Raw genomic sequence first — 27,239 nt, 5'->3', positions numbered from 1 at the left:
ACATTATGACATCACCATAAACACACTATCACTGCTCACACTATCACCACCACTACATACACACACACCATCACTGTACACACTGCCACTGTACACACACTATCACCGCACGCTGTGTCACCACATACACACTGCCACCGCGCACACTATCACTGTACCCACTATCACAACCACCACACACACCATCACTGTACAAAAACTGCCACGGCACATTCATTATTACCACACACTGTCACCGCACACACTACCACCACACACACAATCAACACAAACACACTATCACTGTACACACTGTCACCATTACCACACACACACTATTACTGTACACACTGACACCACACTGCCATCGCATACACAATCAACAAACACACTATCACTGTACACACTATCAACATTACCGCACACTGTCACATCACCACACACTATTACTGTACACACTGCCACTGCACACACCGCCAACCACACTGCCACAGCATACACAATCACCACAAACACACTGTCACTGTACACACTGTCACCATTACCACACACTATACACACTGTCACCACATACAGACTATTACTGTACACACTGCCACCACACACTATACACTGTCACCATTACCACACACACTATACACTGTCACCATTACCACACACACTATACACTGTCACCATTACCACACACACTATACACACTGCCACCATCACCACAAACACACTATTACTGTACACACTGCCACCACACACACTATACACACTGCCATCGCACGGTCACCATCACCACACACACACACTATTACTGTACACACTGACACTGCACACATTATCACCACAAACACTATCACTGTACATACTGGCACCACACACACTATGACCACAAACACACTATCACAGCTCACTGACGCCGCACACACTATCACTGCACAAACCGCCACCACACATACTATCAATGCATACACTGTCACCGCGCACACTGTCACTGCACACGCTGCTACTACCATACACACTATCACTGCACACACAACTATATACACTACTAGTGTAAACACACTATCACTGACCATGTATCGCACACACTACTATACACACCACTGCCACCACACATATACACAACTATTACACAAACTACAACTGCACACAGACACTATAATACACAATACCACCAAACACATTACCATTGCACACAAACTACCACTGCAACATATTACTTACACAATATCACTGCAAACACTAGCACAGCAACACACTAACACTGCACACAGAACTACTATACACACAACTACTGGACAGACTAACTCCGCACACACATTATACACACACACTACCACTGAAAGACATTACAACTACTATACACACTACTACCACTGAACGCACTACCATGGCAATCTTCTACACACACTACCACCACACACACACACACACACACACACTACCAACGCACACAACTATTATACACATTACGACTGCACAAATTACCATTGTACACACTACCACTGCACACAAACAACTACTGCAACACACTACTATTGCACACATTATTACCATACACTCTATCACTGCACACACTGCCAAGGCAAACACAACTACTACATACACCTCCACCACACACACACTACTATTGCACACATTATTACCATCACTGCACACACTGCCAAGGCAAACACAACTTACTACATACACCTCCACCACACACACACTACCATTGCGAAACAACTATTACACACACTACCACCGAACAGAAACTACCACTGCAACACATTACTACTGCATATTACTACTATACACACTACTATACACACACTACTACTGAAAGACATTACTACCTCACACACTACTTGTATATACTCTACCACCACACACAACTACTACACACACACACACACACGTACATACTACCACCGCACACATTACTATTGAACACACTAACACCGCAACTACCACTACAAGACATTACTACTATACAGACTACCACTGCACACACAACGATTGTGCACACTACCACCGCAACACATTACTACCTCACACATTACAACTATACACACTGATCACTCTATCCTGTGCTACAGGCACTGCTGCTCTAAACCAGTACTGCCAGCAATCCTTACACTGTTCACACTACCCCTGTACTCCCAACACCACTCACAAAACCCCTGTGCTCCCAGCACTGTTCACACCACCCCACATCGATCTTCCAGTAATGCTCCTATTAACCCATACTGTCATCATTGCTCACAGTAGCCCTGTGCTCCCAGCACCGCTCACATGAACTGGTGCTCACTGCACTGCTAACACTATTATTTTACTCCCAGCACTGCTCTGCTCACAGTATCTCTCTACTCTCAATATACACTACCCATATGCAAGTGCTTCTCACTAAATTAAAATATCATCAAAAAGTTAATTTCAGTTCTTCAATACAAAAAGTGAAACTCATATTATATAGAGTCATTGCACACAGAGGGATCTATTATATAGAGTCATTATGTAGCACCCTGAGGATTCGGCTGCTACAGGGGTATTGCACCTCAAGCCAGAGGTGTGGTATTCCACTCCCGGGTAAGGATGGAGTGTGGAACTGAGCTAGTAGGCTGCATGCACTACATACATCCCATTTCCGGGGGACAGACCGACGGTACTCCCACTTAATAAATGTGCAGGTACGACCGAGTCTGTCCTTGGCTGGAGTGGGAGGGGGGGTGGAACATCCCAGTAGTGTAGGGGCAGATAGGGGGAGCAGCCTGGGTAAAGCTAGGAGCTCATTGGGTGCTGGTCACCTGAGCTCACACATAGAGGGAGTATATAAGGTGGGCACCATCTTAGATCAGGGTCAGTCAGTCAGTCAGTTGTCAGTCAGCCAGTCAGACAGTCTGTCTGAGAGCCTGAGAAGCAGAGCAGAAGGAAGAGGGACCCAGAGGCGCAGGAAGAGGGGACCCCAAGAGCCCATAAGAGAGCTAATAGGGTGAAGGGTCGGCAAAAGGGTACCGGATCCCAAGCTGGCGGAGGCTACAGCACACCTTAGCCAGGAACCGGAGGTCGTGGGCAGGATCTGCCACGACCCTCACCAAATCCACTAGAAAGGCATACCAAGCATAGGGTCAGGGAGCCCAGAGGAGGCTTGACCACCAAGAGACCCGAGGGAGCCGGCCAAATGTGGATCCCTGGTGGGAACGGCCAGAAGAAGGGAGAGTCAGAAAGGAGCTCAGGACCATACTCAAGAATTGCCCGGGAGTTGACCGAGTCCAGAACCTGGTGGACGCAGCACGGCTTGGGTGGTCACTGCTGTACACAGTGACCCGAGCAACACCAGTAAGTAAAACCCTGGAACTGCATTTTATGCCTCTGAGTCTCCTTGCTGCACCTTCACAACCACCATCCTCCACGGCTGACCCCCTGAGGCTATACCCCTCCCGTTGGGGGTTATACTACCAAAGCTGCACACATACCAACAGCCTCAGCGGACCCTGCTGCAGCGGCGGCCTTTTGACCGCAAATCAACGGGTGGCGTAGTCGACACAAAGAACTCTAATAACATCTGTAGGACTGCCACACACTGAGCTTGACACCCTGGGCACGGACCGGGTCACAGCCACTCGGAGACTACAACCCCCATCTGATCCGGCTCCGGGTATTCCCTAACAGCACTGGCCCAGGGGGCGCGTCAACTTTGGCGTAGTCGGCAGGATAACGTGCCCGCAACAACCGGGTACTGCGTGCCTGAAGAAAAGTTCACCGTTACCTCAAAAAGAAGTCTCCCGCCGGTTCCGGAGGGTCCCCGCCAACGGACCCCATCACAGGTCGTTTCCCGCCGGTTGTCCGCCATTTGCAGCTTTTTCCCGCCATCCATGGAGTTTCCCGCCACTGGGAGACGATTCCCGCCATTTCCGAAGATTTCCCGCCTTGGAAGAGCGGACGCCATTATGGGCGTGCCAGAGGGTGGCAAAAGGCCACCTCCCATCGTGGGCCAGGTCGAAGAATGGCGCCAAAAGCGGAAACCGCGCCCACCAACAGAGACTGTGATGCTGGAAGTGTCCATCAGCGTGAGAGAACTGCCCCTGGAACTGACAATCACAAAGTTGCCCCGGGACCACCCTCGATGTGGGCGGAGACAGAACAAGAGAACAAAGATGGGTGTCGCCTGGAGCAGTCGGGAGAGAGCGCACCCGGAGACAAGAAGTCTAGAGGAGAGTCCAGAGAGAACATACCCGGAGATGGAGGGAGAGGCAGGCAGCACCGACCCAGTGGTCAGGAGCCTGTTGCAGGTCGCCACTCCAGAAGGCCTGCTGGAGATCCTGGCGCAGCTCCCCGGAGATCGGGAGCGTGCACAGACCGCGCTGGAGGGCCTAGCACGGAGGATGGCCCGGGTGCAGCAGGAAACACTGGCGGAGTGGACTCGAGAGATGGCCCAGCAAGCCGGAGCCCGCCAGCGAAGCATGCCACCCGCAGCGGGGAGCAAGTCCACCTCTGAGGACGGCGAAGGAGGGACGACGGCCGGAGACGGCGCCGCAGAGGGAGCCGAAGAGATGAAGGCAGGTAATGGGGACGACAGCATCCCGTGCCCAGAAGCCGTAAACCTGCCCCAGCTCCCCGTCGCAGAGCCCGAAGCCCCACTCACCGTTCCCGTAGCCGCTGCGTCATCGCTCCAAGCTAGGCCTCAAGCGGCCGGAGCCGCGGCCACGCCCCCTGCTATGTCACGTGCCTCAATCCAGAGCGCGGCCAAGCAGGAGAAGCCACCGGCCTGGTCGCAAGGCCGAGTGCCCCCGGGCGCCGCAGTACCAACAGCGCCCTCCACTTCTGCCGAGCTGCCGGCCTGGTCGAAAGGCCAGGAACACCCGGGCGCCGCCGTCTTCACGGTGCCCTTCACATTCAGGGTGCCCCAAGCCTGGTCGCAAGGCCTGGTAAACCTGGGCGCCGCTACCACCACAGCGCCCTCAACCTCTAGAGCGCCGCACCTGGGTGAAGACCTGTTCGCCCAGCATACGTGCCCGGATGGGCAGCCCTTTGTGTGGCCTCCGGAGTTCGTCAATCCCCGACTCCGGAGGGAACGGCCTCTGGATGAGCCCCTGATACCGCCTCCGGCGCCTGTCAAGATGACCCCGCTCCCGCTGGAAGAAGCGCAGTTCGAGTGGGACCCCACCGGAGGAGACCTCATGGGGTTCACTCAGGAAACAAGGGCAGCCGCAGCTGAGCGTGCGGAGTGCTGCCGCCAGCAGTTGGAAGTCTTTGACAGGGAAAGGAGAGAGAGGCGGGTCCGTGAGCAGCGGCTGCAAATACAGAGCGCTGAACAGAAGAGCCGGACCCGGAGGAACCCCCGTGCAGCTCATGGTCCCCGCACCATCGGGACTGTGATTAAGTTCAACCTGCAGCATGGGTGGGGCTTCATTAGAGACCATCATACCCCCGGCGACGTCTTTGTGACCCGCAGAGACGTAGAAAGCCATCTGCCGGAGGGACACAGAGGTCGTGACCTGTATCTAGGGGACGAGGTCACCTTCACCCGGCACAAGTGTGCCAAAGGACCCTACGCCCTCCATGTGCATCGCCTGACGGAGGAGGAGCTGCGGTGTGAGGAGGAGCAAGAGGACCCGGACGGGTCTGAAACAGAAACTGAATCCAAAGAAAGAGCAGGAGGACGCCGTCGTTGAGTACGGTAGAGAAGAGACTGTATATAGTTGCCCGTAGGGGTACCAAAAAACTTGCTGCTTAAAATATGTTCCCCGTTGGGACAAAAGAGTGAACTGTACCCGTGTGTCCCCATCCCTTAACAGGCTGAGGACTGTGAACAGCCGTCCTTAATCCCACTGGTCGAGGACTGAGAGCGGCCATATCCCATTTGTATATAGTTGCGCTTCCTAAGGCGCCCTCTACCGGTTTTATAGGAAACTGTTTTCTTCCAAGAGAGACTGTCGCACTTTACCCGGTCACAAGTTGCACAGTGACCGGAGGAACCAGAAGCAAGAATGTTATTTATGAAAAGTTTTATATGAAAAGTTTATTACTGATGATAATATATATGATGTTTTATATGTTGATGTTTATGAAAAAAAAAAAAAATTTGTATGTTTTTGGATGTTTATTCTTTTACAGCCCGAGGACGTGCTGTGATTTACCAGGGGGGAATGTAGCACCCTGAGGATTCGGCTGCTACAGGGGTATTGCACCTCAACCCAGAGGTGTGGTATTCCACTCCCGGGTAAGGATGGAGTGTGGAACTGAGCTAGTAGGCTGCATGCACTACACACATCCCATTTCCGGGGGACAGACCGACGGTACTCCCACTTAATAAATGTGCAGGTACGACCGAGTCTGTCCTTGGCTGGAGTGGGAGGGGGGGTGGAACATCCCAGTAGTGTAGGGGCAGATAGGGGGAGCAGCCTGGGTAAAGCTAGGAGCTCATTGGGTGCTGGTCACCTGAGCTCACACATAGAGGGAGTATATAAGGTGGGCACCATCTTAGATCAGGGTCAGTCAGTCAGTCAGTTGTCAGTCAGACAGTCTGTCTGAGAGCCTGAGAAGCAGAGCAGAGGAGAAGGAAGAGGGACCCAGAGGCGCAGGAAGAGGGGACCCCAAGAGCCCATAAGAGAGCTAATAGGGTGAAGGGTCGGCAAAAGGGTACCGGATCCCAAGCTGGCGGAGGCTACAGCACACCTTAGCCAGGAACCGGAGGTCGTGGGCAGGATCTGCCACGACCCTCACCAAATCCACTAGAAAGGCATACCAAGCATAGGGTCAGGGAGCCCAGAGGAGGCTTGACCACCAAGAGACCCGAGGGAGCCGGCCAAAAGTGGATCCCTGGTGGGAACGGCCAGAAGAAGGGAGAGTCAGAAAGGAGCTCAGGACCATACTCAAGAATTGCCCGGGAGTTGACCGAGTCCAGGACCTGGTGGACGCAGCACGGCTTGGGTGGTCACTGCTGTACACAGTGACCCGAGCAACACCAGTAAGTAAAACCCTGGAACTGCATTTTATGCCTCTGAGTCTCCTTGCTGCACCTTCACAACCACCATCCTCCACGGCTGACCCCCTGAGGCTATACCCCTCCCGTTGGGGGTTATACTACCAAAGCTGCACACATACCAACAGCCTCAGCGGACCCTGCTGCAGCGGCGGCCTTTTGACCGCAAATCAACGGGTGGCGTAGTCGACACAAAGAACTCTAATAACATCTGTAGGACTGCCACACACTGAGCTTGACACCCTGGGCACGGACCGGGTCACAGCCACTCGGAGACTACAACCCCCATCTGATCCGGCTCCGGGTATTCCCTAACAGCACTGGCCCAGGGGGCGCGTCAATTACACACAGAGGGATCTATTATATAGAGTCATTACACACAGAGGGATCTATTATATAGAGTCATTACACACAGAGGGATCTATTATATAGAGTCGTTACACGCAGAGGGATCTATTATATAGAGTCGTTACACGCAGAGGGATCTATTATATAGAGTCGTTACACGCAGAGGGATCTATTATATAGAGTCGTTACACGCAGAGGGATCTATTATATAGAGTCGTTACACGCAGAGGGATCTATTATATAGAGTCGTTACACGCAGAGCGATCTATTATATAGAGTCGTTACACGCAGAGCGATCTATTATATAGAGTCGTTACACGCAGAGCGATCTATTATATAGAGTCATTACACACAGAGGGATCTATTATATAGAGTCATTACACACAGAGGGATCTATTATATAGAGTCGTTACACGCAGAGGGATCTATTATATAGAGTCGTTACACGCAGAGGGATCTATTATATAGAGTCGTTACACGCAGAGGGATCTATTATATAGAGTCATTACACACAGAGGGATCTATTATATAGAGTCGTTACACGCAGAGGGATCTATTATATAGAGTCGTTACACACAGAGGGATCTATTATATAGAGTCGTTACACACAGAGGGATCTATTTCACGTGTTTATTTCTGCTAATGTTGATGATTATGGCTTACAGCCAATGAAAACACAAAAGTCATTATCTCAGTAAATTAGAATAATTAACAAAAACCATCTGCAAAGGCTTGCAATGCGTTTAAAAAGGTCCCTTAGTCTGTTTCAGTAGGCTCCACAATCATGGGGAAGACTGCTGACTTGACAGATGTCCAGAAGGCAGTCATTGACACACTCCACAAGGAGGGTAAGCCATAAAAGGTCATTGGTAAAGAAGCTGGCTTTTCACAGAGCACTGTATCCAAGTATATTAATGGAAAGTTGAGTGGAAGGAAAAAGTGTGGTAGGAAAAGGTGCACAAGCAACCGGGATAACCGCAGCCTGGAGAGGATTGTTAAGAAAAGGTGTTATAGGTCCGGATGGTGGAACCACTGTGCCATGGTACAAGGAGGGACCAGAGGGGTGTAACTAAGAGCCTACCCGGACCGACCCTGGCTACAGGGCGCCTTAGTCGACTCCTTGAACCAAGTAGGGACCAGGAAGGGGGTCCAGGTGCCACTCTGGGACCGACCTCGTGTGAGAGCAGGCGACTTCCACGGGACTGACAGCCAACGCAGACAGCCACTGCAGATGAGTACGACTGGTAGGCGGTGCTGGTAGACTGGCGGGCACGGCTGATAGGTTGGCGGGCAGCACTGGGGGCTGGAGAGTGTTAGTACACAAACAACAACTTTGCACAGGCACCTCCATTTTGGGGGAGGTGCCTTAAATAGTAGATGTCCACCGGCCATTGCCCGGGGACATCTTAGGACGGCGAGCGTGGCCCCTTTAAGAAGCAGGGAGCAGGCGCGCCCTAAGCACGGCAAGCGCAGTGTGGGACCCAGAAGGAGGAGCGGAAGATGCCAGACCGCCCCCCCCCCCCCTCTGTACACTCCCTCTTCTTCAAGCACGCAAGAAATTTTTCCAGAAGAAGGGGAGCATGAATGTTCTCCTTGGGCTCCCATGACCTCTCCTCAGGACCAAATCCCTTCCAATCCACAAGAAAAAAGGTCTTTCCCCTTACCCTCTTGGTAGCCAGAATGTTCTTCACCTCAAAAATGTCCTCAGCGGAGACTAGAGCTGGAGTGGTACCTGGTTCGTCAGAGAAGGAATTGAGAACGATAGGCTGGAGGAGAGACACGTGAAAGGAATTGGGGATCCGTAACGAGGCCGGGAGTTTCAACTTATACGCCACTGGATTGATTTGACTCAGAATCTCGAAAGGACTGATGAACAGCGGACCCAAGTTGTGTGAAGGTACAGTACAGACCAAAAGTTTGGACACACCTTCTCATTTAAAGATTTTTCTGTATTTTCATGACTTTGAAAATTGTACATTCACACTGAAGGCATCAAAACTATAAATTACCACATGTGGAATTATATACTTAACAAAAAAGTGTGAAACAACTGAAAATATGTCTTATATTCTAGGTTCTTCAAAGTAGCCACCTTTTGCTTTGATGACTGCTTTGCACACTCTTGGCATTCTCTTGATGAGCTTCAAGAGGTAGTCACCGGAAATGGTCTTCAACAATCTTGAAGGAGTTCCCAGAGATGCTTAGCACTTGTTGGCCCTTTTGCCTTCACTCTGCGGTCCAGCTCACCCCAAACCATCTCGATTGGGTTCAGGTCTGGTGACTGTGGAGGCCAGGTCATCTGGCGTAGCCCCCCATCACTCTCCCTCTTGGTCAAATAGCCTGGAGGTGTGTTTGGGGTCATTGTCCTGTTGAAAAATAAATTATGGTCTAACTAAACGCAAACCGGATGGAATAGCATGCCGCTGCAAGATGCTGTGGTAGCCATGCTGGTTCAGTGTGCCTTCCATTTTGAATAAATCCCCAACAGTGTCACCAGCAAAGCACCCCCACACCATCACACCTCCTCCTCCATGCTTCACGGTGGGAACCAGGCATGTAGAGTCCATCCGTTCACCTTTTCTGCGTCGCACAAAGACACGGTGGTTGGAACCAAAGATCTCAAATTTGGACTCATCAGACCAAAGCACAGATTTCCACTGGTCTAATGTCCATTCCTTGTGTTCTTTAGCCCAAACAAGTCTCTTCTGCTTGTTGCCTGTCCTTAGCAGTGGTTTCCTAGCAGCTATTTTACCATGAAGGCCTGCTGCACAAAGTTTCCTCTTAACAGTTGTTGTAGAGATGTGTCTGCTGCTCGAACTCTGTGTGGCATTGACCTGGTCTCTAATCTGAGCTGCTGTTAACCTTATCCTCAGAAGCACAGGTGACTCTTGGTCTTCCTTTCCTGGGGCGGTCCTCATGTGAGCCAGTTTCTTTGTAGCGCTTGATGGTTTTTGCAACTGCACTTGGGGACAATTTCAAAGTTTGCCCAATTTTTCGGACTGACTGACCTTAATTTCTTAAAGTAATGATGGCCACTTGTTTTTCTTTACTTAGCTGCTGTTTTCTTGCCATAATACAAATTCTAACAGTCTATTCAGTAGGACTATCAGCTGTGTATCCACCTGACTTCTGCACAACACAACTGATGGTCCCAACCCCATTTATAAGGCAAGAAATCCCACTTATTAAACCTGACAGGGCACACCTGTGAAGTGAAAACCATTTCTGGTGACTACCTCTGGAAGCTCATCAATAGAATGCCAAGAGTGTGCAAAGCAGTCATCAAAGCAAAAGGTGGCTACTTTGAAGAACCTAGAATATAAGACATATTTTCAGTTGTTTCACACTTTTTTGTTAAGTATATAATTCTACATGTGTTATTCATAGTTTTGATGCCTTCAGTGTGAATGTACAATTTTCAAAGTCATGAAAATACAGAAAAATCTTTAAATGAGAAGGTGTGTCCAAACTTTTGGTCTGTACTGTATCTTGAGACGAACATACTTGGAGGATAGCCAGACCTTGTCCCCCGGACAGAATAGAGAGGGATCCAGACGTCTCTTGTCGGCGTGTCTCTTCATCCACTCAAAGGACTGCAGAAGCGCAGATTTAGTGTCCTCCCAAATCACAGAAAAGTCTTTGACGAGAGACTCCGCAGCAGGGTTGTCCACTGAAGTAGAAACAGGAAACGGAATATTGGGATGCTGTCCGTACACCACAAAGAACGGAAATTTGGCTGAGAATTCACTCACATGGTTATTGTAGGAAAATTCGGGCCAAGTCAAAAGCTCCACCCAGTCGCTAAGCGTTGACGAAGTGCCGAAGGAAGCTAGTGAGGATCTGATTGATATGCTCAACCTGGCCATTGTACTGAAGGTGATAAGCCGACTAGAAATCCAATGCAACATTCAGCAGCTTGCATGTGGGTCTCCAGAAGCGTGAAGTAAACTGAACTCCTCTATCCGAGATAATATGGAGAGGTAGGCCGTGGAGACGGAAGATGTGAAGGATAAAGTCTTTAGCCAGCACTGGCGCAGAGGGAAGACCCTGCAATGGAATGAAGTGAGCCATCTTGGAGAAGCGGTCAGCGACCACCCAAATTACAGTACAACCAGCCGATACAGGAAGATCCATGGTGAAATCCATCGCAATATGTTGCTACGGAGCGGAAGGCACGGGTAGAGGAAGAAGTCAACCAGGCGGAAGTTGCCTAGGCATCTTGTTTCGGGCACAGGAAGAGCAAGCAGAGACAAAATCCGCAACGTCCTTGCGCAGGGTCGGCCACCAATAATGTCTGGAAATTAGCAGAAGCGTCTTCCTCTGACCGGCATGACCTGCCAGTTTGGACAAATGACCCCAGAGTAAGATTCTCTTCCTATCCGGAGCCGCCACAAAGGTCTTACCAGGAGGAAGATGAGACAGGTCAAACGGGGCGACAGTCATTATTCTGGATGATGTGTTGATGCTCCTCCTCTTGACTGGTCGAAGGGAATGATCGGGAGAGCGCGTCTGCCTTTATATTCTTGTTTGCTGGACAGAAGTGGGGAGGGAAATTGAAGCGGGCAAATAACTGAGACCATCTGGCTTGATGAGGATTAAGTCGTTGAGCGGACTGCAAGTAGGCGAGATTCTTGTAGTCCGTGTAGATGACCACCGGATGCAGGGCCCCCTCTAGCAAGAACCGCCACTCTTCCAGCGCCAGTTTGATGGCAAGCAGTTCCCGATCTCCAATGGAATAACTGCACTCAGAGGGAGAAAAGAGCTTGGAAAAGAAGCCGCAGGTCACCATTCGCATGGACAAGGATTTCTGGGTGAGAACAGCTCCGTCCCCAGAGGAAGAGGCGTTAACCTCCAGGAAGAACTGCTTGTTACAGTCAGGACGATGAAGCACCGGGGCAGAAGAGAAGGCTTTTTTCCAGGATACGAAGGCACTCTCCGCCTCGGGATTCCATTCCTTGGGATTAACCCCTTTGGGGGTCAGGGCAGAGATGGGAGCAGTTCGGGAGGAAAAATGAGGAATGAACAGGCGGTAATAATTAGCAAACCCCAGAAACCGCTGAATAGCCTTCAACCCCTCAGTTCGGGGCCACTTTAGAATGGCAGACACTTTTTCGGGGTCCATCTTAAGCCCGGTCTCCTAGATTATTATTATAGATTCCCAGAAAGGGAAGAGAAGTCTGTTCAAAAACGCATTTCTCGAATTTGGCATACAGATGATTCTTCCTGAGCCTCTGCAATACCTGTCAAACGTCTCTTCGATGTGAGGGCAGATCAGAAGAGAACACCAGGATATCGTCCAGATACACTACCACGCATGAATATAGAAGTGCTCGGAAGATGTCATTCACCAGTTCTTGGAAGACTGCTGGTGCGTTGCCGATTTTGAAGGGCATCACGCGATACTCGTAGTGGCCATTCCGAGTGTTGCATGCAGTCTTCCACTCGACACCTTGGCGAATCCGAATCAGATTGTGTGCGCCACGGAGATCGTGCTTAGTAAAGACCTTGGCGCCCTTGAGGCGATCAAACAACTAGGAGATGAGAGGCAGAGGATACTTGTTTTTTATAGTAATCTGATTTAGACCGCTATAGTCAATACAAGGGCGAAGAGAGCCATCCTTCTTCTTGACGAAGAAGAATCCTGCTCTAGCCGGAGAGATGGATTTCTGGATAAATCCCCTAGCAAGATTCTCTTCGATGTATTCGGACATGGCACGGGTCTCGGCCATGGACAGGGGGGTAAATTCGACCTCGGGGTGGTGAGGCACCAGGAATGAGGTTCATAGGACAGTCATACGGCCTATGAGGTGGTAGTGTCTCAGCCTCCCTCTTGTCAAAGATGTCAGCGTATGACCAGTAGGGTGCCGGCAAGCCGGGCAGATTAGCTGGAGTGGACGGAGGTCGAGCAGGACGGACAGGAACCAAGCAGGTCTTGTGATACTCCTGGCCCCAGTGGAGTACCTCTCCCGAACCCCAGTTCAAAACCGGCTTGTGTGCCTGAAGCCAGGGTAGTCCAAGCAGCAAGGAATGAGCGAGACCGGACAGCACATAGGAGATTTTCTCTGAGTGTAGCATTCCTATCTGGAGAATTACAGGCTCGGTGACGAACAAGATAGACTCGGAAAGGGGCCTCCCATCTATAGAAGAAACTGTTAACGGATCCGAAGGATGTTGAATAGGGATCTGATACTGCTCCACAATAGCCTTTTGGATAAGATTCCCAGCGACACCAGAATCCAGATAGGCAGTCTCGATACAGACAGAGTCAGGGATGAAGAGGAAAAATTTTTGCCCAGGACGACCTCTCCAAGCGATCATAGGCACTGGAGTTTCCCGGTCTCTCTGGGCAGGAGTGGATTAGATGCTCCAAACTGCCACAGTAAAAACATCTTCCCTCGGCACGGCGGGCCTCATGGCGAAACTTGATCATCTTTACCTGGTTTACTTGCATAGCTTCTGGGGTGGATGCCGAGGCAGAGGCTTGTTGAGAGACTGGCATTTGGAAGGTTGGTGCAAGGTGTAGAGATTTTTTTCTCACTGATCAGCTCCTTAGGACACTCCTAGAACCTGATGTCGACCCATGTGGCTAAAGACACCAGGTCGTCCAGAGAGGTGGGTATGTCATGACCGGCTAGTTCGTCCTTGATTCGCCCAGAAAGGCCCTCCCATAAGGTAGATACCAGAGCCTCGTTGTTCCAGGCAGGTTCAGACGCGAGGGTGAGGAAACACACAGCGTACTGGCCTACTATGAGGTTCCCTTGGTGTAGACGAAGAAGAGAAGAAGCAGTCGAGGATGTGCACCGGGCTCATCGAAAACCCTCCGGAAGGCTGCAATGAAAGCCTGGAGGTTGGACACCAGAGGATCCCCTCTCTCCCATAGGGGATTGAGCCACGCCAATGCCTCTCCGGTGAGATGAGACATGACGAATGCCACTTTAGTCCAGTCAGAAGCGAACTGATGAGCCAGGAGCTCAAAGTGCAGCGTGCACTGGTTAATGAAGCCCCAACAGAGCGGAATCACCGCCAAAGCGGTCGGGGTTCAAAGCTGGGTGCCACACCGCCACTGGTTAAGGTGTCACCGAAGCGGATGCCGCTTGGTTAGTCGGACACAGCCGGGGTGGACAGTGCATCCAAGCAGGAGTTAATAGTCCACAGATAGGACAGGATTGTATCCTATTGAGATCTGTGGCGTGAGACCTTTTGGTACAGGTCTGAAAGCGAGGGAGCCACCGGATTCTATGGCCTGTACAAACTGTTACGGGTCCGGATGGTGGAACCACTGTGCCGTGGTACAAGGAGGGACCAGAGGGGCGTAACTAAGAGCCTACCCGGACCGACCCTGGCTACACGGCGGCTTAGTCGACTCCGTGAACCAAGGAGGGACCGGGAAGGTGGACCAAGTGTCACTCTGGGACTGACCTCGTGTGAGAGCAGGCGACTCCCACAGGACTGACAGCCAAAGCAGACGGGCACGGCAGATCAGTACGGCTGGTAGGCAGGCAGGCGGCGCTAGTAGGCAGACACACTAGGCTGACTGGCGGGCACGGCTGATAGACAGGCTGGCGGGCACGGCTGAACGACAGGCTGGCGGGCACAGCTGAAAGACAGGCTGGCGGGCAGCACTGGGACCTGGGGCCTAGAGAGAGTGTTAGCACACAAACAACAACTTTGCACAGGCACCTCCATTTTGGGGGAGGTGCCTTAAATAGCAGATGTCCTTCGGCCATTGGCCGGGGACATCTTAGGACGGCGTGCACGACCACTTTAAGAAGCAGGGAGCGCAAGCGCCTTAAGCACAGTGCCCAGGGATCTGCGTGCGGTGCGCGCACCCTGGGCCGGCGCAGCGTGGGAGCCAGGAGGAGGAACAGAAGATGCTGGACCGGGGCTGTGGCAGTAAGAGGATCGTCGTCTCTGCTGGGCAGGAGGCAGACACGCCAACGCTACAAAAGGCCATTCAAAAATTTGGGGGAGATTCACAAGGAGTGGACTGCTGCTGGAGTCATTGCTTCAAGAGCCACCACACACAGACGTATCCAGTGTGTAATGACTCTATATAATAGATCCCTCTGTGTGTAATGACTCTAGATAATAGATCCCTCTGTGTGTAATGACTCTAGATAATAGATCCCTCTGTGTGTAATGACTCTATATAATAGATCCCTCTGTGTGTAATGACTCTATATAATAGATCCCTCTGTGTGTAATGACTCTATATAATAGATCCCTCTGTGTGTAATGACTCTATATAATAGATCCCTCTGCGTGTAATGACTCTATATAATAGATCCCTCTGCGTGTAATGACTCTATATAATAGATCCCTCTGCGTGTAATGACTCTATATAATAGATCCCTCTGCGTGTAATGACTCTATATAATAGATCCCTCTGCGTGTAATGACTCTATATAATAGATTCCTCTGCGTGTAATGACTCTATATAATAGACCACTCTGCGTGTAATGACTCTATATAATAGATCCCTCTGCGTGTAATGACTCTATATAATAGATCCCTCTGCGTGTAATGACTCTATATAATAGATCCCTCTGCGTGTAATGACTCTATATAATAGATCCCTCTGCGTGTAATGACTCTATATAATAGATCCCTCTGGGTGTAATGACTCTATATAATAGATCCCTCTGGGTGTAATGACTCTATATAATAGAACCCTCTGGGTGTAATGACTCTATATAATAGATCCCTCTGCGTGTAATGACTCTATATAATAGATCCCTCTGCGTGTAATGACTCTATATAATAGATCCCTCTGCGTGTAATGACTCTATATAATAGATCCCTCTGGGTGTAATGACTCTATATAATAGATCCCTCTGTGTGTAATGACTCTATATAATAGATCCCTCTGGGTGTAATGACTCTATATAATAGAACCCTCTGGGTGTAATGACTCTATATAATAGATCTCTGCGTGTAATGACTCTATATAATAGATCCCTCTGTGTGTAATGACTCTATATAATAGATCGCTCTGCGTGTATTGACTCTATATAATAGATCCCTCTGGGTGTAATGACTCTATATAATAGATCCCTCTGGGTGTAATAACTCTATATAATAGATTCCTCTGCGTGTAATGACTCTATATAATAGACCACTCTGCGTGTAATGACTCTATATAATAGATCCCTCTGCGTGTAATGACTCTATACAATAGATCGCTCTGCGTGTAATGACTCTATAGAATAGATCCCTGTGCGTGTAATGACTCTATATAATAGATCCCTGTGCGTGTAATGACTCTATATAATAGATCCCTGTGTGTAATGACTCTATATAATAGATCTCTCTGTGTGTAATGACTCTATATAATAGATCCCTCTGCGTGTAATGACTCTATATAATAGATCCCTCTGCGTGTAATGACTCTATATAATAGATCGCTCTGTGTGTAATGACTCTATATAATAGACCCCTCTGTGTGTAATGACTCTATATAATAGATCCCTCTGCGTGTAATGACTCTATATAATAGATCCCTCCCTTCTCACTAATTTAGTGAGAAGCACTTGTACTTCAGGCACTGTCACACCACCCTTGTACTCCTGAGCTCGAGCGGCTGGCACTAACCCTGTGCTCCCAGCAATGTTTATAGTCGCCTAACTCAGCACTGCTCACTCCTGTGCGCTAACCTACTACTCCCAGCACTGCTTGCACTATCCTTGTTTTCAACACTATTCACACTACACATGTGCTTCCACCATTGCTCACACCACTCCAGTACTCCCCGCACTGTACACTTGACTCATTAATCAGTGTTATGTGTGTAAAATCCCTAAATACACATTCACACACAGGGATCTTGGCACCAGTAGATCAAATTATGAGTGACCTCGCCGATAGAGTGTCAGGGTCACAGGCCGGTACATGACCTACTGACGATGGCGCTGACGCACTCGCTGTGGCCGGTTAATGGGAACCTGTAGCAGTGACGCAGCTCGTGTCGTTGGACTCATTTCCATGTCTGTGTGGTTGTGGCCTCTCGACTAATTACGTCTTGTGGATTATCAGCTGTGAGTGACGCCTGGGGGACGCGGCGGCGATGACCCTCTCTGCTGACAACGTCTACGTAGTAAAGCTGGCAGCCCGGGCGGCCATATCTACACCTACTATTAAAGATCACAGCATCACACGACATACGGAGGAGATGGATGATACCCTGCCAGGAGATAGCGAGGAGCCAGGAGCTGGCAGGATCAGCGCTCATTACACCCCGCTCATTAATTAGACGGGAATTCAGATCGGATCACAGGGTTGATGTGTCCTTGCTGCTAACGATCCTGCGTCCATCACTTACACATCACTGCAGCTGGCGAATGCTGGACAGCACGAGACCGAGAGGCATCTGGTCCACACACCAAGCCGCAAGCTAGACTCCACTCACCCAAAAAACCCACTCCACACCCACAAGACACTCTACTCACCCATGGAATACCATCCCACTGTGTCCTATACGCTCACCCCCCCATGGTATACCATCCCACTGTGTCCTATACGGTCATCAACACATGGTATACCGTCACACTGTGTCCTATACACTCACCCACACATGGTATACCATCCCACTGTATCCATTTGTGGGGTCAGACCCTGATGTTGGGGGATCTGGGCTCACAATCTCCATTATAGGATGGGGTTGGGGTCCGGGCTCTGTGCGGCCGCTCATGTTCCCCTCCATGTCTGTATGGACCTTGTACACTGGGCACAGTCATGGGGGGACAGATAAGGGTCTTCCCCAAACTGTTCCCACAAAGCCGAAGCTACAATTGTCCACAATGTCTTGTGCAGAGGATTAAGATTTCCCATCACTGGAGCTGAGGGTCCGCAGCCGCCCCCTGATAACAGCCCATAGCATTATCCTCCTCCATCATCTGTACAGCGGCACAATGCAGTCAGGGGGTAATGTCCTTCTGGAATCACCAAACCCAGACCCCTCCATAAAACGCAGATAGAGAAGTGCGATCCGTCACTGCACAGAACACGTCTCCTCCAGAGTCCAGTGGTGGCGGCTTTACACCACTCCATCCGACGCTCGGCATTGTGCTTGGTGATGTACGGCTGCATGCAGCTGCTCGGCCATGAAGCTCCCGGCGGGGGCGCAGTGTTTGTGCTGATACCAGAGGAGGTCTGGACTCTGCAGTTATGGGGTCAGCAGAGCGTTGGTGATTTTTCTGCCCTCAGCTCCTCAGCACTCGGCCCCCCGCTCTGTAACATTACGGGGTCTCCACTTTGTGGCTTAGTTGCTGCGGTTGCTTCCACTTCTCAGTAATATCACTCACAGGTGATGGGGAGGATTCAGGAGGAGAAATGTCATGGATGGACGTTACCCCGGTGGCTCCTATTACAGGAAATCTATGATCTATCTATCCATTATCTGTCTATACATAACGAGAATGCAGCGTATCCTGCTGGACAGTACATACCCCCATGACTCTCATTCTGGTTGGAGCGAGTGCAGTTCCCAGGTCATCTCACCGGGGGGCAGTCATCTCCTAACATCCATCTCACAATGTGGGCCGAGACGTGTTCTGTTCTCCGTCTGGGTCCAAACTGGATGTGACCAAGACTAAGAGACGGAAACTTAACCCATGACTGCGTAGAGACAAGACGCAGCACACAGCCTAATAAGGAAGCGAGTGCGGCGCAGACCCTTCTATAAAAAGACTAAAATAACACTTTCTAGTGGGAAAAAAATTTCAGTGTTTTCAACCTTTCCTCCTTCCATCAAAACTACTCAGGATGTCTCTTTATAGGGGACCCTGCTTGGGAGGTGAGCTGAAAGAGACCCCCCGCATGTCTCTACGCCTGTAATAAACATACAGAGACCCCCGCATGTCCCTACACCTGTAATAACCCTACAGAGACCCCTCACATGTCCCTACACCTGTAATAACCCTACAGAGACCCCTCATGTCTCTACCCCTGTAATAACCCTACAGAGATCCCTACGTTTCTACCCCTGTAATAACCCTACTGAGACCCCCCTGTGTCTCTACCCCTGTAATAACCCTACAGAGACCCCTCATGTCTCTACACCTGTAATAACCCTACAGAGACCCCTATGTCTCTACACCTGTAATAACCCTACAGAGACCCCTCATGTCTCTACACCTGTAATAACCCTACAGAGACCCCCCATGTCTCTACACCTGTAATAACCCTACAGAGACCCCTCATGTCTCTACCCCTGTAATAACCCTACAGAGATCCCTATGTTTCTACCCCTGTAATAACCCTACTGAGACCCCCCTGTGTCTCTACCCCTGTAATAACACTACAGAGACCCCTCATGTCTCTACACCTGTAATAACCCTACAGAGACCCCTCATGTCTCTACACCTGTAATAACCCTACAGAGACCCCCCATGTCTCTACACCTGTAATAACCCTACAGAGACCCCTATGTCTCTACACTTGTAATAACCCTACAGAGGCCCCCATGTCTCTACCCCTGTAATAACCCTACAGAGACCCCTCATGTCTCTACACCTGTAATAACCCTACAGAGACCCCTCATGTCTCTACACCTGTAATAACCCTACAGAGACCCCCCATGTCTCTACACCTGTAATAACCCTACAGAGACCCCTATGTCTCTACACTTGTAATAACCCTACAGAGGCCCCCATGTCTCTACCCCTGTAATAACCCTACAGAGACCCCTCATGTCTCTACACCTGTAATAACCCTACAGAGACCCCCCATGTCTCTACACCTGTAATAACCCTACAGAGACCCCCCCATGTCTCTACACCTGTAATAACCCTACAGAGACCCCCATGTCTCTACCCCTGTAATAACCCTACATAGACCCCCCTGTGTCTCTACCCCTGTAATAACCCTACAGAGACCCCTCATGTCTCTACACCTGTAATAACCCTACAGAGACCCCTCATGTCTCTACACCTGTAATAACCCTACAGAGACCCCTATGTCTCTACACCTGTAATAACCCTACAGAGAACCCTAATGTCTCTACCCCAGTAATAACCCTACAGAGACCCCCCAATGTCTCTACCCCAGTAATAACCCTACAGAGACCCCTCATGTCTCTACATCTGTAATAACCCTAGAGACCCCTCATGTCTCTACACCTGTAATAAACCTACAGAGACCCTCATGTCTCTACACCTGTAATAACCCTACAGAGAACCCTATGTCTCTACACCCGTAATAACACTACAGAGACCCCTCACGTCTCTACCCCTGTAATAACCCTACAGAGGCCCCCATGTCTCTACCCCTGTAATAACCCTACAGAGGCCCCCATGTCTCTACACCTGTAATAACCCTACAGAGACCCCTCATGTCTCTACACCTGTAATAACCCTACAGAGACCCCTATGTCTCTACATCTGTAATAACCCTAGAGACCCCTATGTCTCTACACCTGTAATAACCCTACAGAGACCCCTCACATGTCGTCTCTACACCTGTAATAACCCTACAGAGACCCTTCACATGTCGTCTCTACACCTGTAATAACCCTACAGAGACCCCTATGTCTCTACACCTGTAATAACCCTACAGAGACCCCTATGTCTCTACACCTGTAATAACCCTACAGAGACCCCTCACATGTCTCTACACCTGTAATAACCCTACAGAGACCCCCCCCCATGTCTCTACATCTGTAATAACCCTACAGAGACCCCTCACATGTCGTCTCTACACCTGTAATAACCCTACAGAGATCCCCCCATGTCTCTTCACCTGTAATAACCCTACAGAGACCCCTATGTCTCTACACCTGTAATAACCCTACAGAGACCCCTCACATGTCCCTACACCTATAATAACCCTACAGAGACCCCTCATGTCTCTACCCCTGTAATAACCCTACAGAGATCTCTATGTTTCTACCCCTGTAATAACCCTACAGAGACCCCTCCCCCATGTCTCTACACCTGTAATAACCCTACAGAGACCCCTCACATGTCGTCTCTACACCTGTAATAACCCTACAGAGACCCCCCATGTCTCTACACCTGTAATAACCCTACAGAGACCCCTATGTCTCTACACCTGTAATAACCCTACAGAGACCCATGTCTCTACATCTGTAATAACCCTAGAGACCCCTATGTCTCTACACCTGTAATAACCCTACAGAGACCCATGTCTCTACATCTGTAATAACCCTAGAGACCCCTATGTCTCTACACCTGTAATAACCCTACAGAGACCCATGTCTCTACATCTGTAATAACCCTAGAGACCCCTATGTCTCTACACCTGTAATAACCCTACAGAGAGCCCTCACATGTCGTCTCTACACCTGTAATAACTCTACAGAGACCCCTCACATGTCGTCTCTACACCTGTAATAACCCTACAGAGACCCCCCCATGTCTCTACACCTGTAATAACCCTACAGAGACCCCTATGTCTCTACACCTGTAATAACCCTACAGAGACCCCTCACATGTCCCTACACCTATAATAACCCTATAGAGACCCCTCACGTCTCTACCCCTGTAATAACCCTACAGAGGCCCCCATGTCTCTACCCCTGTAATAACCCTACAGAGACCCCTATGTCTCTACACCTGTAATAACCCTACAGAGACCCCTCACATGTCTCTACACCTGTAATAACTCTACAGAGACCCCCCCATGTCTCTACATCTGTAATAACCCTACAGAGACCCCTATGTCTCTACACCTGTAATAACCCTACAGAGACCCCTATGTCTCTACACCTGTAATAACCCTACAGAGACCCCTCACATGTCTCTACACCTGTAATAACCCTACAGAGACCCCCCCCCATGTCTCTACATCTGTAATAACCCTACAGAGACCCCTCATGTCTCTACACCTGTAATAACCCTACAGAGACCCATGTCTCTACATCTGTAATAACCCTAGAGACCCCTATGTCTCTACACCTGTAATAACCCTACAGAGACCCCTCACATGTCGTCTCTACACCTGTAATAACCCTACAGAGACCCCTATGTCTCTACACCTGTAATAACCCTACAGAGACCCCTCACATGTCTCTACACCTGTAATAACTCTACAGAGACCCCCCCATGTCTCTACATCTGTAATAACCCTACAGAGACCCCTATGTCTCTACACCTGTAATAACCCTACAGAGACCCCTATGTCTCTATACCTGTAATAACCCTACAGAGACCCCTCACATGTCTCTACACCTGTAATAACCCTACAGAGACCCCCCCATGTCTCTACATCTGTAATAACCCTACAGAGACCCCTCATGTCTCTACACCTGTAATAACCCTACAGAGACCCATGTCTCTACATCTGTAATAACCCTAGAGACCCCTATGTCTCTACACCTGTAATAACCCTACAGAGACCCCTCACATGTCGTCTCTACACCTGTAATAACCCTACAGAGACCCCTCACATGTCGTCTCTACACCTGTAATAACCCTACAGAGACCCCCCCATGTCTCTACACCTGTAATAACCCTACAGAGACCCCTATGTCTCTACACCTGTAATAACCCTACAGAGACCCCTATGTCTCTACACCTGTAATAACCCTACAGAGACCCCTCCCTCATGTCTCTACACCTGTAATAACCCTACAGAGACCCCCCCCATGTCTCTACACCTGTAATAACCCTACAGAGACCCCTCACATGTCGTCTCTACACCTGTAATAACCCTACAGAGACCCCCCCATGTCTCTACACCTGTAATAACCCTACAGAGACCCCTATGTCTCTACACCTGTAATAACCCTACAGAGACCCCCCATGTCTCTACACCTGTAATAACCCTACAGAGACCCCTCACGTCTCTACCCCTGTAATAACCCTACAGAGGCCCCTCCCTCATGTCTCTACACCTGTAATAACCCTACAGAGACCCCCCCATGTCTCTACACCTGTAATAACCCTACAGTGACCCCTCACATGTCGTCTCTACACCTGTAATAACCCTACAGAGACCCCCCCATATCTCTACACCTGTAATAACCCTACAGAGACCCCTATGTCTCTACACCTGTAATAACCCTACAGAGACCCCTCATGTCTCTACACCTGTAATAATCCTACAGAGACCCCCCCATGTCTCTACACCTGTAATAACCCTACAGAGACCCCTCACATGTCTCTACACCTGTAATAACCCTACAGAGACCCCCCCCATGTCTCTACATCTGTAATAACCCTACAGAGACCCCTATGTCTCTACACCTGTAATAACCCTACAGAGACCCCTATGTCTCTACACCTGTAATAACCCTACAGAGACCCCTCACATGTCTCTACACCTGTAATAACCCTACAGAGACCCCCCATGTCTCTACACCTGTAATAACCCTACAGAGACCCCTATGTCTCTACACCTGTAATAACCCTACAGAGACCCCTCACATGTCTCTACACCTGTAATAACCCTACAGAGGCCCCTATGTCTCTACACCTGTAATAACCCTACAGAGAACCCTAATGTCTCTACATCTGTAATAACCCTACAGAGAACCCTATGTCTCTACCCCTGTAATAACCCTACAGAGACCCCCCCGTGTCTCTACCCCTATAATAACCCTACAGAGACCCCCCATGTCTCTACACCTGTAATAACCCTACAGAGACCCCTATGTCTCTACACCTGTAATAACCCTACAGAGAACCCTAATGTCTCTACCCCAGTAATAACCCTACAGAGACCCCTCATGTCTCTACCCCAGTAATAACCCTACAGAGACCCCTCATGTCTCTACACCTGTAATAACCCTACAGAGAACCCTAATGTCTCTACCCCAGTAATAACCCTACAGAGACCCCTATGTCTCTACACCTGTAATAACCCTACAGAGACCCCTATGTCTCTACACCTGTAATAACCCTACAGAGACCCCTCATGTCTCTACATCTGTAATAACCCTAGAGACCCCTATGTCTCTACACCTGTAATAAACCTACAGAGACCCCTCATGTCTCTACACCTGTAATAACCCTACAGAGACCCCTACGTCTCTACACCTGTAATAACCCTACAGAGACCCCTATGTCTCTACACCTGTAATAACCCTACAGAGACCCCTCATGTCTCTACACCTGTAATAACCCTACAGACACCCCTCACATGTCTCTACACCTGTAATAACCCTACAGAGACCCCTCATGTCTCTACACCTGTAATAACCCTACAGAGACCCCTCACATGTCGTCTCTACACCTGTAATAACCCTACAGAGACCCCCCCATGTCTCTACACCTGTAATAACCCTACAGAGACCCCTATGTCTCTACACCTGTAATAACCCTACAGAGACCCCTATGTCTCTACACCTGTAATAACCCTACAGAGACCCCTCCCTCATGTCTCTACACCTGTAATAACCCTACAGAGACCCCCCCATGTCTCTACACCTGTAATAACCCTACAGAGACCCCTCACATGTCGTCTCTACACCTGTAATAACCCTACAGAGACCCCCCCATGTCTGTACACCTGTAATAACCCTAGAGACCCCTATGTCTCTACACCTGTAATAACCCTACAGAGACCCCTTATGTCTCTACACCTGTAATAACCCTACAGAGACCCCCCAATGTCTCTACACCTGTAATAACCCTACAGAGACCCCTATGTCTCTACACCTGTAATAACCCTACAGAGACCCCTCACATGTCTCTACACCTGTAATAACCCTACAGAGACCCCCCCCCATGTCTCTACATCTGTAATAACCCTACAGAGACCCCTATGTCTCTACACCTGTAATAACCCTACAGAGACCCCTCACATGTCTCTACACCTGTAATAACCCTACAGAGACCCCCCCCATGTCTCTACATCTGTAATAACCCTACAGAGACCCCTCATGTCTCTACACCTGTAATAACCCTACAGAGACCCCTCATGTCTCTACACCTGTAATAACCTTACAGAGACCCCTATGTCTCTACACCTGTAATAACCCTACAGAGACCCCTCACATGTCTCTACACCTGTAATAACCCTACAGAGACCCCCCATGTCTCTGCACCTGTAATAACCCTACAGAGACCCCTCATGTCTCTACCCCAGTAATAACCCTACGGAGACCCCTCATGTCTCTACACCTGTAATAACCCTACAGAGACCCCTCATGTCTCTACACTTGTAATAACCCTACAGAGACCCCTCATGTCTCTACCCCAGTAATAACCTTACAGAGACCCCTCATGTCTCTACACCTGTAATAACCCTACAGAGACCCCTATGTCTCTACACTTGTAATAACCCTACAGAGACCCCCCATGTCTCTACACCTGTAATAACCCTACAGAGAACCCTAATGTCTCTACCCCAGTAATAACCCTACAGAGACCCCCCCATGTCTCTACCCCAGTAATAACCCTACAGAGACCCATGTCTCTACATCTGTAATAACCCTAGAGACCCCTATGTCTCTACACCTGTAATAAACTTACAGAGACCCCTCATGTCTCTACACCTGTAATAAACTTACAGAGACCCCTCATGTCTCTACACCTGTAATAACCCTACAGAGACCCCTACGTCTCTACACCTGTAATAACCCTACAGAGACCCCTATGTCTCTACACCTGTAATAACCCTACAGAGACCCCTCATGTCTCTACACCTGTAATAACCCTACAGAGACCCCTCACATGTCTCTACACCTGTAATAACCCTACAGAGACCCCTCATGTCTCTACACCTGTAATAACCCTACAGAGACCCCTACGTCTCTACACCTGTAATAACCCTACAGAGACCCCTCATGTCTCTACACCTGTAATAACCCTACAGAGACCCCTCACATGTCTCTACACCTGTAATAACCCTACAGAGACCCCTCATGTCTCTACACCTGTAATAACCCTACAGAGACCCCTCACATGTCGTCTCTACACCTGTAATAACCCTACAGAGACCCCCCCATGTTTCTACACCTGTAATAACCCTACAGAGACCCCTATGTCTCTACACTTGTAATAACCCTACAGAGACCCCTATGTCTCTACACCTGTAATAACCCTACAGAGACCCCTCCCTCATGTCTCTACACCTGTAATAACCCTACAGAGACCCCCCCCATGTCTCTACACCTGTAATAACCCTACAGAGACCCCTCACATGTCGTCTCTACACCTGTAATAACCCTACAGAGACCCCCCCATGTCTGTACACCTGTAATAACCCTACAGAGACCCCTTATGTCTCTACACCTGTAATAACCCTACAGAGACCCCTTATGTCTCTACACCTGTAATAACCCTACAGAGACCCCCCAATGTCTCTACACCTGTAATAACCCTACAGAGACCCCTATGTCTCTACACCTGTAATAACCCTACAGAGACCCCTCATGTCTCTACACCTGTAATAACCCTACAGAGACCCCTCATGTCTCTACACCTGTAATAACCTTACAGAGACCCCTATGTCTCTACACCTGTAATAACCCTAGAGACCCCTCATGTCTCTACCCCTGTAATAACCCTACAGAGACCCCCATGTCTCTACCCCTGTAATAACCCTACAGAGACCCCCCCTGTGTCTCTACCCCTGTAATAACCCTACAGAGACCCCCCATGTCTCTACACCTGTAATAACCCTACAGAGACCCCTATGACTCTACACTTGTAATAACCCTACAGAGACCCCTCATGTCTCTACCCCGGTAATAACCCTACAGAGACCCCTCATGTCTCTACACCAGCTGATGGTGGAGTCATCTGTACGCGATGTTGTGTACCGCAGACAGGAGCGCCGCTTGGCTCCGGACGATCAGTGGTGGTGTGACCCTGGACACAGTCTCGGTTGGGTCTATCGCTCCGCACAGATTAATAATATTTTTGTCCTTTGTTTCCAAGGACAGAAAGTTCATCTATGAATATTCATGATGCAGAAGAAATGTCGAAGACATTTACTGTTTAATTTACTGCTTCCCAAGAAAAGCTCCCGCGGGAGGAGACACCTGGTGTTTGCT

General features: G+C 49.5%; 1 protein-coding gene across 1 annotated transcript in view; it reads right to left on the bottom strand.

Moving 5' to 3' along the window:
- The window catches only part of LOC141264842 (voltage-gated inwardly rectifying potassium channel KCNH2-like), a 170,417-nt gene that overhangs the window by 126,566 nt on the left and 16,612 nt on the right, over positions 1-27,239 (bottom strand). The gene's annotated exons all lie outside the window — the stretch shown is intronic.

Source organism: Phyllobates terribilis, unplaced genomic scaffold (genome assembly GCF_046119375.1).
Source record: "Phyllobates terribilis strain yellow unplaced genomic scaffold, ASM4611937v1 Scaffold_4__5_contigs__length_816908805, whole genome shotgun sequence".
NCBI classification, from domain to species: Eukaryota; Metazoa; Chordata; class Amphibia; order Anura; family Dendrobatidae; genus Phyllobates; species Phyllobates terribilis.
This window is presented reverse-complemented; position numbering and strand designations above follow the sequence as displayed.